Genomic DNA, 12145 nt, shown 5'->3' on the forward strand with positions numbered 1-12145 from the left:
GCCACGGAGCGGCTGGGCCCGTGAGCCATGGCCGCTGAGCCTGCGCGTCCGGAGCCTGTGCCCCGCAACGGGGGAGGCCACAACAGTGAGAGGCCCCCTTTCCCCAAAAAAAAAAAAAAAAAAAAAAAAAAAGTTAATAAACTTTTTTTTATTCAACTGTCACACACTTTGTCTTAAAATATAATAAATAATTTGTGATGCTTTTTCTAGAGATAAAAGAACATGCTTTTACATTATGATGAGAATAAATTCTCAACATTTACATTAAAATTATAGATCTAATGAACTAGAAAAATATTGATGGATTATTTCTAAATTATTAGTCACTTACATTGTTTCTAAAAGTATTAGTTACTTACATTTTAGCAATTTTTCTGTATTTATGTTACAAATGTAGAAAAATATCTTATCTTCTTATCCCTTCCCCTTCCTATCCAGCGTCCGGCAAATTGTAGACATTTAATAACACTGGAATAAATCAGAGATAATGCTGATATGTTAAGACTAAATGATAGAATAAGGAAAATGAAATTGACAAAAGGAAATATTAAAGAAAGATGATTTTAGACAAATTGGACTATCCAAAATTGAAAGCCTGCAAACAAATTATTATTTGTCAATTATAAGTTATTATTCCCTAATAAAATACATTTTATACCTTAATAATGTCTTCTATTAAACAACATTGCTAATTTGTTCTGGTGATTCTCTAAATCTGCTTTTACAGAACTACGTTTGTGAGAGCTGAACCGAGGTATTATGCTGGTTAACACGGGATAATGGTGCTGATATTTTTATATGTTCTAAATTTGTAGTGCTGATAAAGAATTTATTGTGGAGGCTGAAAGTCTAATACATGATTTATATTGCCTCAGAGGCAGAATTGCTACTGAAATTGCGAAGTGTTAACAGCTATTTTTAAAATGGCTTTTCTATATCTTAATTCGTATTCTAATTGCTTTGTTTGTTTGTTTTTTGCCTTGCTGTTTCTTTGCCAAAAATATAACATGCTATTTCAGTTGAGAGGCTCATATTATTACCACTGTGGGAGGTTTCATGCAGATTAGGCAAAACAATGTGGTTGTTTTGTGCATATGGAAATCAAGTTTGAAGCCTTCTCATGACAAGTCTCATTCTTTGAGAATTTTCCCCTCTGTATGTTAAAAAAATCAAAGCACAAATGCTACACTGATATCTTTTCTTTTTAATGCTGAATATTTTTTCAAAGATTTATTACTTATTTATTTATTTTGTTTATTTTTGGCTGCATCAGACCTTAGATGTGGCACACCAGATCTTCGTTGAGGCATGCAGGATCTTTCGTTGTGGCACATGGGCTTTTCGTTGCGGCACAGGCTTCTCTCTTATTGTGGCGTGTGGGTTTTCTCTCTCTGGTTGTGGCGCACAGGCTCCAGGACACGTGGGCTCTGTGGTTGTGGTGAGCGGGTTCCAGAGCATGTGGACTCTGTAGTTTGCGGCACTCAGGCTCTCTAGTTGAGGCACGTGAGCTCAGTAGTTGTGGCGTGCAGGCTTAATTGCCCCACAGCATGTGGGATCTCAGTTCCCTGACCAGGGATCGAACCTGTGTCCCCTGCATTGTAAGGTGGACTCTTTACCACTGGACCACCAGGGAAGTCCTACTACATGGATATCTGATTTCAATACCAATCACATCTTCCTCCAAATCTCCTTATCCCTTAATCTCACATTAAGAATTACAAAAGCAAATTAGATAAAAATGTATAAATGGTCAATATGTTAATGTTTTCAATAAATCCATAAAATACAGAGCCTATAATTTTCCATATGGTAATTTGTCTTCTTCTTTTTTTTTCAAGTATAGTTGATGTGTTACTTTCAGGTATACAATATAGTGATTCAACATTTAAATACATTGCAAAGTGATCACCATAATGTCTAATAACCATCTGTCATCATACAAAATTATTACAGTATTATTGACTATATTCCTTATACTATGTATTGCATCTCTGTGACTTATTTATTTTACAACTGTAAGTTTGTACCTCTTACTCCCCTTCACCCAAACCTGCACCCCGCCTCCCCTCTGGCAACCACCAGTTTGCTCTCTGTATCTGTAACTCTGTTTTTGTTTTGCTTTGTTTGTTCATTTGCTTTATTATTTAGATTCCATATATAAGTGAAACCATATGGTATTTGTCTTTCTCTGTCTGACTTATTTCACTTAGCATAATACCTTCTAGGTCCATCCATGTTGTCTCAAATGGCAAGATTTCATTCTTTTTTATGGTTGAGTAATATTCCATTGTGTGTATATACATATACCATACCTCTTGATGGACACTTAGGTTACTTCCATATCTTGGCTATTGTAAGTAGTGCTGCACTGAATATAAAGGTGCATATATCTTTTCAAACTAGTATTTTTGTTTTCTTTGGGTAATTGCAGAAATGGAATTGCTAGATCATATGGTAGTTCTATTTTTTAATTTTTGAGGACCCTCCCACAATTTCCCATAGGGGCTGCTCCAATTTACATTCCCACCAACAGTGCACAAGGGTTCCCTTTTCTCCACATTCTCGCCAACACTTGTTATTTGTTGTCTCTTTGATGATAGTCATTCTGACAGGTATGCAGCAATATCTCATTGTGGTTTTGAGTTGCATTTCCCTGATGATTAGTGATGTTGAACATCTTTTCATGTGTCTGCAGGGCATTTGAACGTCTTCTTTGGAGAAATATCTATTCAGATTCTTGGCCCATTTTTTAACCAGATTGGAGTTTTTGATATTGAGTTGTATGAGTTATTCATATAATTTGGATATTAATCCTTTATTGTCTATACCATTTGCCAATATCTTCTCCCATTCAGTAGGTTGCCTTTTCATTTTGTTGATGGTTTCCTTCACTGTACAAAAGCTTTTTAGTTTGATGTAGTCCTATTTGTTTATTTTTGCTTTCCATTTGTGGTTCCTCAGTTATGGAGTTCTACTTCTTGTCCCTTGCTCATCTTTCTTCATAGATGTTCAAGGGCTTTTTATAGAAAGTGTTGGAACTAGATAAAACCAAGTGAGCAAAATATTGATATCTGCTGAAGCTGGATGATGGCACAAGAGGGATTTCTTATGCTACCCTCTCAACTTTTAGGTATGTTTAAATTTTTCTATGATAAGAAGTTAGCTCTGTCTACTGAAAAGGTCTAAAATCAGTGACCACACCTAGTGTCAGGTTGTGAGCTCTAAATATCATTCACCAATAAAAAAAAACACTAGGGGTTCTTACAGAAATGGCCAGATTCAGGTTCAGTTCAGGAAATTTACAACATGAGCCTTAGATATCTTGTGCCAAAAATCAAAGAAGCCACCAAACTATAATAGGATTATGTCAAAAGGACATAAGAGCCAGCTTGGCCAAAGATGGAATAATCTGAGCATAAAAATAATCACTTCAATTCACTGAAAATAATTGTATAAAAATATATGAGTCGGATATTTTCCAGAAGACAGATAATCTATCTTACATGAGGCATATACTGGTTGGGCTCCAGCCATGGAGAAACTCCATGGGTGTGTGTCTACCCACCTGGACATCCTCTCCTTGGAGAACCGGTGCCTGGCCACACTTCCTGACCTGAAGACCTTGGAGAAACCACATGGGCGTGTGTCTGCCCACTCAGACATCCTCTCCTTGGAGAACCGGTGCCTGGCCACACTTCCTGACCTGAAGATCTTGGAGAAACCACATGGGCGTGTCTCTGCCCACCTGGACATCCTCTCCTTGGAAAACCGGTGCCTGGCCACACTTCCTGACGTGAAGACCTTGGAGAAACCACATGGGCATGTGTCTACCCACTCAAACATGGTCTCCTTGGAGAACTGGTGCCTGGCCACACTCCCCATTCTGAAGAGCACTGTGTCCACCAGCCCCTTAACCCAGAGTCTCCAGATACCTCACATGGTGCAATCTGACCTGTGCAGCCTGAGTGCCAGCAACCATCTGCTCTCTGAGCGTCCAGCCTCAAGGGCTCAGTGCCTCTCTGAGGGTCTAGGCCTTCTGACCTGCCCCAGGGTCTTGAAAACCATCTCTGCCACAGAGGGAGCTCAGGAAGCAGCTTTGGTAATAGCTCCAAACAGTTGTCTTCACTGCAGCCATGTCTGTTAGAATGTCTAGTCACTAGCTTTCAGTGCCACAGTGTCCCTCTGTGCTGCTCTGTGTCTGTGTACCTTCTTTCCTCAGAGCCTCTTCCTGAGGCATCTTTTACCCGAGGGCTGTCTTCATGAGCATCATTACTCTTATTGCTTATCTAGTGCAGAGATTCTGGACAATAGAGCATAAGTAGGTTGTGTCCTTGGAAAGCCTCTGCTCGGGAGGAGAGCCAATATACTATTGCAGTAGCAGAGTCAATCAAGTGCTTTTGAGATCTTACAAGGCATGAGAAACAACTACAGTACCACTTCCCTGTGTGTGCATGTGCAGACACATGTCCACTTGTGCACATCTATATAAGCATGTTTAGTATACAGGTCAGGATCGGTAGACAAACACACATTACTTCTATGTAGACTTGAGATTTGGACTGAGGGAAAGGCACATCTGAGCCCTCTACCATTTTTGCCAATTATAAGCCACTCAACCTTGGGTAAGACTCTTAACCTTTTTTTTTCTAAATTAACTTTTATTGGAGTATAGTTGCTCCACGATGTTGTGTTGGCCTCTGCTGTACAACAGAATGAACCAGTTACACGTATATACACATCCCCTCTTTTTTAGATTTCCTTCCCATCTAGGTCACCACAGAATATTGAGTAGAGTTCCCTGTGCTGTACAGTAGGTTCTCATTAGTCATCTATTTTATACATAGTAGTATATATATGTCAATCCTAATCTCCCAGTTTATCCCACCTCCCCTTCCCCCTCTCTGGCATCCACAAGTCTGTTCTCCACATCTGCATCTCTACCTCTGGCTTGCAAATAAGTTCATCTGTACCATCCTTCTAGACTCCACACATTAGTGACGCCACACGATGTTTGGTTTTCTCTTTCTGGCTTGCTTCCCTCTGTATGACAGTCTCTAGGTCTATCCATGTCTCTGCAGGTGGCACTATTTTGTTCCTTTTTATGCCTGAATGGTGTTCTATTGTATATATGTGCCACGTCTTCTTTGTCCATTCCTCTGCTGATGGACATTTTGGTTGCTTCCATGTCCTGGCTGTTGTGGATAGTGCTGCAATGAAAAAAAAAGGTATGAGTCATAATGATGTTCCAAAAGAGAGAATGAGAGAGCAAAAACAAAAAGTTAACAAGAACTCATCAGAAATCATTAGAGGTAGTTAGAGCACTGACTTTTTATTTTGAAAATGACAATTATAGAGAAGGAAATAAGCTTCTATCTCATCAATCCTGTGTAATATATTTAAAATAGCTGATGAAGGAAAGTTACTTAGAGAAAAATTGCAGAAAGTAAATGTAAAAGAAATGGTAGAATGAGAAAAAGCCATTAAGAGGAAAAAACTATCAGTTTTTTCTGACAGACCTTAACAATGGGAGGATCAACTTGCCACCACCAAAACCAATGATCCAACTTAAGCATCACTAAAAGCTGGCCAACCACTTACTATGAGCCTTTACGTATGATGCAATATGGAGTAAACAGAATAAGTAGTCTTGTCAAAAAATTCAGTCTAAATTTAATTAAAGCTTTCAAACCAACTTCTAATTTAAGAAATATAGGAGATAGAGACAAGTTAAACAATACCACAAGGAAGCAATACCACAAGGAAATAAGCAGACAAATGCAGAATATTAATCATTCCTCAAGACCTGAGACAAATGACCCAGTTTCTCGAATAAATCAATGGCAAGGGGAAAAAAGGAGGTGAGACTGTTCTAGATTAAAATAGAACAAATAATATACTAAGTGTGATAATAACTGTGAATCTCGTGTGCTTCCTGAATCAAATAAATCATCCATGAAAAAATACTTTTTTTATGCAATTGGAGAAACTTAAATGCGGACTACATATTAAATGATATTAAGAAAATATGTTAACTGAATTTAATATGATGTTAGCAGTGTCTTTATGTCAGAAACAAATCCTTATTTTTTGGTAGTACATATTAAAGGATTTATGGATAAAGTTACCTGGTGTCAGGAATTAACCTTAAACATACACAGAAAAAAGAAGGGGAAAGGAAAGAACAAACTGGCAGATAAAACAAGGATGGTAAATATTGATAATTATTCAATCTGGCAATGGAAATATGGTTCATTATTAAACTTGCTCCACTTTGGAGTAACTTGGAAAAGTGTACAGTCTTTTTTTCTTATCAAATACCTAAATTCAATCTGTTGAAGTTTGATATAAGTAATAAGGTGCCCAATATAGCTCAATTCTCCACTGAATATGGGTGGATGTTAAAGCTTTATTAATGTCAAGAATTCCCCAGAGTGTAGACTAAAGACCTCTCCAGACAAAAGACAAAGAGTTCAACCTCACTTGGAAACATTCTCTCACCTCCCTATGTGAGTAGTGGAGGAAGGCAGGATAATTATCTATCTATATTATTATAGAGAATTCTCTGTAATGAGATAGATAGATAGGTATTATAAGGAATTTGCTCACATAATTATGGAGGCTAAGAAGTTCCAAGATCTGCAGGCAGCAAGCTGGAAACCCAGGAGAGCTGATAGTCTGTGTTCTAGTCCTAGGACAGAAGACCTATGTTGCAGGTCAACCAGGTTCCCTCTTACTCGGCCTTATTTTTCTATTCAGGTCTTCAAATGATAGAATGAGGCCCACCCATATTTGTAAGGGTAATCTGCTTTACTCAGTCTACTGATTCAGATGTTAATCTCATCCAGAAACACCCTCACAGACATCTAGAAAAATGGTTGACCAAATATCTGGGCATCCTTTAGCCCAGTAAAGTTGACACAGAAAAATTTTTTTATTTGGTCTACTAATTAGGCAAATATTTTTGTTGAAATTTGAAGGGTACATTTTGATCTTCCATGATTTCAACCAGTAAACTCTTGCAAAATCTATCAAGTTAATTTTTACATTTTTAGTAAATAAGTTCAAAACCATTGGAACTCTTCATATAGGAGATTTTTAAACAGGCTAAGAAAATCTGTTTCCAAATGTTCAGGTGTGCATAGAGGGTTTACTAAGTGATACATTGTGGCAGTTTAGGTTCTCAGAAGGGAGACATTTCTGAGTTTGGGGAGACGATGTTTTTCAGGGACCAAAACCTGTAAAGAGAAGAGAGAAGAAGCCAAATGGGGCAGGGGAGGAAGTAGAACTTCCATGGAGCCAGCAGTGCCTAGATTATCCTTTTAACAGGGAAGTCTGGAACAGGTATGTCCTGCATTGGTCAAAGAGGACTAAGCCTTTAAACTCCCACATCATTCAGTGACCAGCTGAAGCTGACCTTGAAACAGCTCACAGCAGGAGACAGTCAGCTGACCTCAATCCTCACAGCTGGGCAGCAGGTCCTTCTTTGATCTGGTCAGCTCATCTCAGAAGCTCCCCCACATGTACATCATGTAAAGATGGAATTATTCCAAACATTCATTATTTTTAAATATTCTCTTCATAATACAACTTCCTTCAAAAAAGTACTAATTTTCTTTCTTGTTCAAGTACCACATTTACCTTGAAGGGGCAAATTAAGTAAAATTTTTAAATTATCTTTATCTGATAGGAACAGGTAGTGAAACAGTTTAATAGACAGCTGTGCTTGTTATATAAGAAAGGGACCTTTATCTTTTTTTTTTTTTTTGTGGTACTCGGGCCTCTCACTGTTGTGGCCTCTCCCTTTGCGGAGCACAGGCTCCAGACACGCAGGCTCAGCGGCCATGGCTTACGGGCCCAGCCGCTCCGTGGCATATGGGATCTTCCCAGACCGGGGCGCGAACCCGGTTCCCCTGCATCGGCAGGCGGACTCGCAACCACTGCGCCACCAGGGAAGCCCTATCTTTTTTTTTTAAGAAAAGTGTATACTCATCTATAAGTGCAACTCTTTAAAAGTCTCTGATACAAGATAACCAGTCTCACTGTAGTACAAAAGATTTCCATAATTATGCCACCTGTGATTACAATGTTTCGAGCTTTTATTATAGGTTTAAATTTGTTATTTTTATTAAATCAATCATGTTGTGATACCTGCTGTGCATGTGTGACTTCCATTTCACTTTAAGTGTATGAATGATAGAGTAAATGAATTTGCCATCTCTGAAACTCATCTGTAACCTAGTAATACTTTTTAATTCCAGGCACTGCAGCTTGGTTATACATAATGCTTGTAGAAAACAGTGTTTTGATTAATGAAGTCATTTATTATTGAGAAAGATCTTTTCTGGTTCATATACCTTAGTGGCTTATACAAAAAGTAGAAATTTTTGGAGATTTAATTATTGAAATAGAGCCTAGCAAATACCACAAGCTTAAACTTTGGAGAAATATTGGTATTTTACTATATATCATGTCATCCTTTACTGTGTAATTTGTTGTAACTTTTTTCATATCTTCAGCAATGTTCACTCTGCATCTTCTGATAATTCTTTATGTAGAAGGAGTGCCTGTTGGTTTGGTGGATCCTTTCAGGCATTTTACTGTAACAGAGTGAACAACTGCTTGTTGCCTTTGCAATTAAATAAGAAATGTTAAAGGAGGCTCTCAATGTTTTTATTAATTTTTAGAAAAGTTTTATAAAGTTCTGGATTGAGTATAAGTTCAAACATTGCTGAACAGTTATAGAATTTGTCTTCATGTTCTAGATAGTGTTAAAATGGCTTGCTGATCATTAACCAGTGTATCAAGCGAAAATATACACCTCATGTGATATTCATGAATAATGACAGTGGATGTAAATCTCTATTTTTTTTTTTCTTTTTTTGCGGTACGTGGGCCTCTCGCTGTTGTGGCCTCTCCCGTTGCGGAGTGCAGGCTCCAGACGCGCAGGCCCAGCGGCCATGGCTCACGGGCCCAGCTGCTCCGCGGCATGTGGGATCTTCCCGGACCGACCGGGGCACGAACCCGTGTCCCCTGCATCGGCAGGCGGACTCTCAACCACTGCGCCACCAGGGAAGCCCGAGAACCTATTTTTAAAAACCCATTACAGCTAATAAACTAATTGAGCAAACTCATAGGATATAAGATTAACATGCAAAAATCAGTTGGATTTCTATATCCTACCAATGAACAATCCAGAAAGGAAATTAAGAAAATGATTTCATTTACAATAGCATCAAAAGAATAAAATACTTGGAAATGAATTTAAGGAAGACATATATACTGAAATTGATAAGAGGGGCACGAACCCATGTCCCCTGCATTGGCAGGCGGACTCTCAACCACTGCGCCACCAGGGAAGCCCTAAATCTCTATTTTAAATATTATTCTCGATTGTTAAAAAAATTTTTTGGGAGCCTGCGGAAGGCGGTGGAGGTGGCGGCACCTGCGAGCAGAGGCCCTGTGAGAGCGAAGCTGCCACGGGGCCCGCCTTGCGCCGGCGGCCCTGACATGGGCGCTCGCGGCTCCAAAGCTCGGGGCCTGTGGCCCTTCGCCTCGGCGGCGGGGGACGGCAGCCCGGAGGCTCTGTCGCTGAGCAAGCTTTGGTGCGACCGCGAGGCTGAGTCGTGCCCCCCTTCGTATTCACGCGCCGCGGCTCCATGTTCTAGGACGAGGATGGGGATCTGGCTCACGAGTTCTATGAGGAGAGAGTCGTCACCAAGAACGGGCAGAAGCCGGCCAAGACGAGGCGGGTGCATGAGAACCTGATTCCTCAGGGCATCGTGAAGCTGGATCCACCACCTGCCCCCCACGCCCGCCGCGCATCCACGTGGATTTCCCTGTGATCCTCTCTGAGGTGTGAGCCTGGGGGGTGGCAGGCATAAACACCCCCTGCCCCAGCAAGAAACCCCCAGGCTCCAGGTGTGGCTTCCATTGAGGAACCTAGGCTGGGGCCACAACATCAATAAACTCCCGTGGCCTGGAACCTTCAACTGTGAGCAGGGCCATCCCGCAGTGCTGGTTGGGTGTTGCTTTGTATGTGGACAGGAGGTGGTCGGTGGCTGATGGCAGAGTTACCAGTCCCCCTTTCCCAGCTATCCCTCCGAGGAGCATGGCAGGGCATGTGCTGGCCAGGAATGCCTGGCTCCTGTGCCCTTGCCTGGCCTGCATTCTTGCAAGCTTGCCCAGGGCCCAGCGCTGCTGGAGACTACAGCACTTTACAAGCAAGGTCTGCCTTCTTCCAGCACCAGGGTGTAGGAGCTGTGCACTGGTGGGAATTTCCTTTCCCTCACTTCCTTTACTCTCTTGTTGGAGCATTTCAGCCGTTTGCCACCTCCATTTCTCCTGTGTTGGACAGAAGCTGGGGGCAGAACAAGCCTGATTTCTTCCTGCCTACCTGCCCAAATGTTCCTACCCCCAGATGGGTGGACAGTTTGCTGGCTGTTAATAGGTGTGGGAGGCTTCTCCCTCTACCCTGGGCTGGGCTCATCCCTCCCCACTGCAGCTAGCTGTTGACCCCCACCCCAAGTTGAGAGGGCATAGGATGGGGATCAGGAAGGGCTCTGGATGCCTGTGCCTATGGGGTGTTGCCACATCCTACCTACCGTGTCTAATCCCCCTTGCCCTTACACATCCGCCACCCTGTGGTAAGGAAGAGCACCCTAGGGCTGGTGCCAGTAGCTCTGAGGAACCCACCACCCCTTCCCCTACAGCATACCCATCCCTTCAGGATCAGTAAGAGAAAAGTACTGGAGCCCACAGGTAGCGACAGAAAGGAGAGAACAGTCATAAAGGAATACTTAAAATGTGAAAGCGTGTAAATAGTCTAGTCCACGATGTTGGGGCAGAGTGTGATTTGGCCAACCAAGCACCACGCATGCTTGGTTGGTCAAAAAGGGCATATGCGTTTTTTCCTAAATATACTCAGGAAAAAACGCATACGCACTTTTTGGCCAACTGCATCATTGTCCAAGTTCTGCCGCTTTTCATGTGCTGTCAAGGCCATTCCGATCTACCTCTTGAAATCTGTTTCGTGCAATTCTGCCTTGCTTTCAACTCCTCTTCGTGGCCTTACCTCAATATATTTTTGGACGATAGTTATCATTTAGAACTCTGCAGGTTTGTGAAGTGCAGGGCCCCAGAGCTCAATTTGGCAACTCGCTTTTTTGTGAGCTGGCCGCAATACCGCTGGATTGCTTCAGGCCCTATTGTGCTTCCGGTGGGGCAGGCTGAGCCTTTGGTTGCAGGGCCCCAGAGCTCCATTTTGCAACTCGCTTTTTTTGTGGGCTGGCCGTAATACCGCAGGATTGCTTCAGGCCCTATTCTTCCCCTGGGGCAGGCTGAGCCTTTGGTTAATTCCTCTTCGTGATGGGAAATTAGAGTGACATGTGCCTGTGCAAACACCTACAGCTAGTCGCTCATTCGTGCCCCGTCTTCCAGGTCATCCTCCGGACCAATGGCAGACTGTTCGAAAGAGGAGTGTAAAGGCGCTGATTCTCCAAGTGGGGAGATTGTTAGGAAAGCGGCTGGAATGGCGAACGCGAGCACCAGGAGATGAAAAATGAGGTGCGCTTTAGAAATCATTCCCGATCACCCGGTGTACCATCCCCTGGGATTCCCATGAGTAGTTTCGCTGTAGGCAGGTGGCCTTGAACATGGAGAGGTGGGACCCATGGAATGGGTAGCACGCAGTATTGCTTTAAAGGGTCTGCATTTGCTCACCCAACCTCACCAATCCTCCCAGCCCCAGGAGTATCCGGCTTTATTTGTTTTGCAGCTGTGGATGGAGATGTGGTCAATCCTGGTTGCATCACAGCCCCTGAACACATTTTGGAAGAATTTCCCTCTCTTGGGCCGTACTTGTTTTTTTTCTTCTTTTTGAAATGTAGTTTTATAATGGGGTTTAGCTGATTTTCACTGCTGTGTTTATGCCGCTTTTCACACACTTGATTCACTTACAGAGAGATATCAATACTTAGCTTTCAAGATGCTTTCGAGAGTGATATATTCTTCTGCGGTGAATAGGGGCTGTTGAATCCTGTTCATTGAGCAAGGAGTAGGTCGTGGCTGTTACATATTTGATTTTTGGAACGGTATCTGTGCTAATTTCAAAGTCGTGTTTGATGCACCAGGCCACCTCACCTTTCCC

At 41.9% G+C, this 12145-nt stretch overlaps 1 pseudogene; it reads left to right on the forward strand.

The window, feature by feature from the left end:
• Positions 1 to 9507: 9507 nt before the first annotated feature.
• Positions 9508 to 9859, forward strand: LOC102975804 (tumor suppressor candidate 2-like; annotated as a pseudogene).
• Positions 9860 to 12145: the final 2286 nt, after the last annotated feature.

This window comes from Physeter macrocephalus, chromosome 7, assembly GCF_002837175.3.
Source record: "Physeter macrocephalus isolate SW-GA chromosome 7, ASM283717v5, whole genome shotgun sequence".
Lineage (NCBI taxonomy): Eukaryota > Metazoa > Chordata > Mammalia > Artiodactyla > Physeteridae > Physeter > Physeter macrocephalus.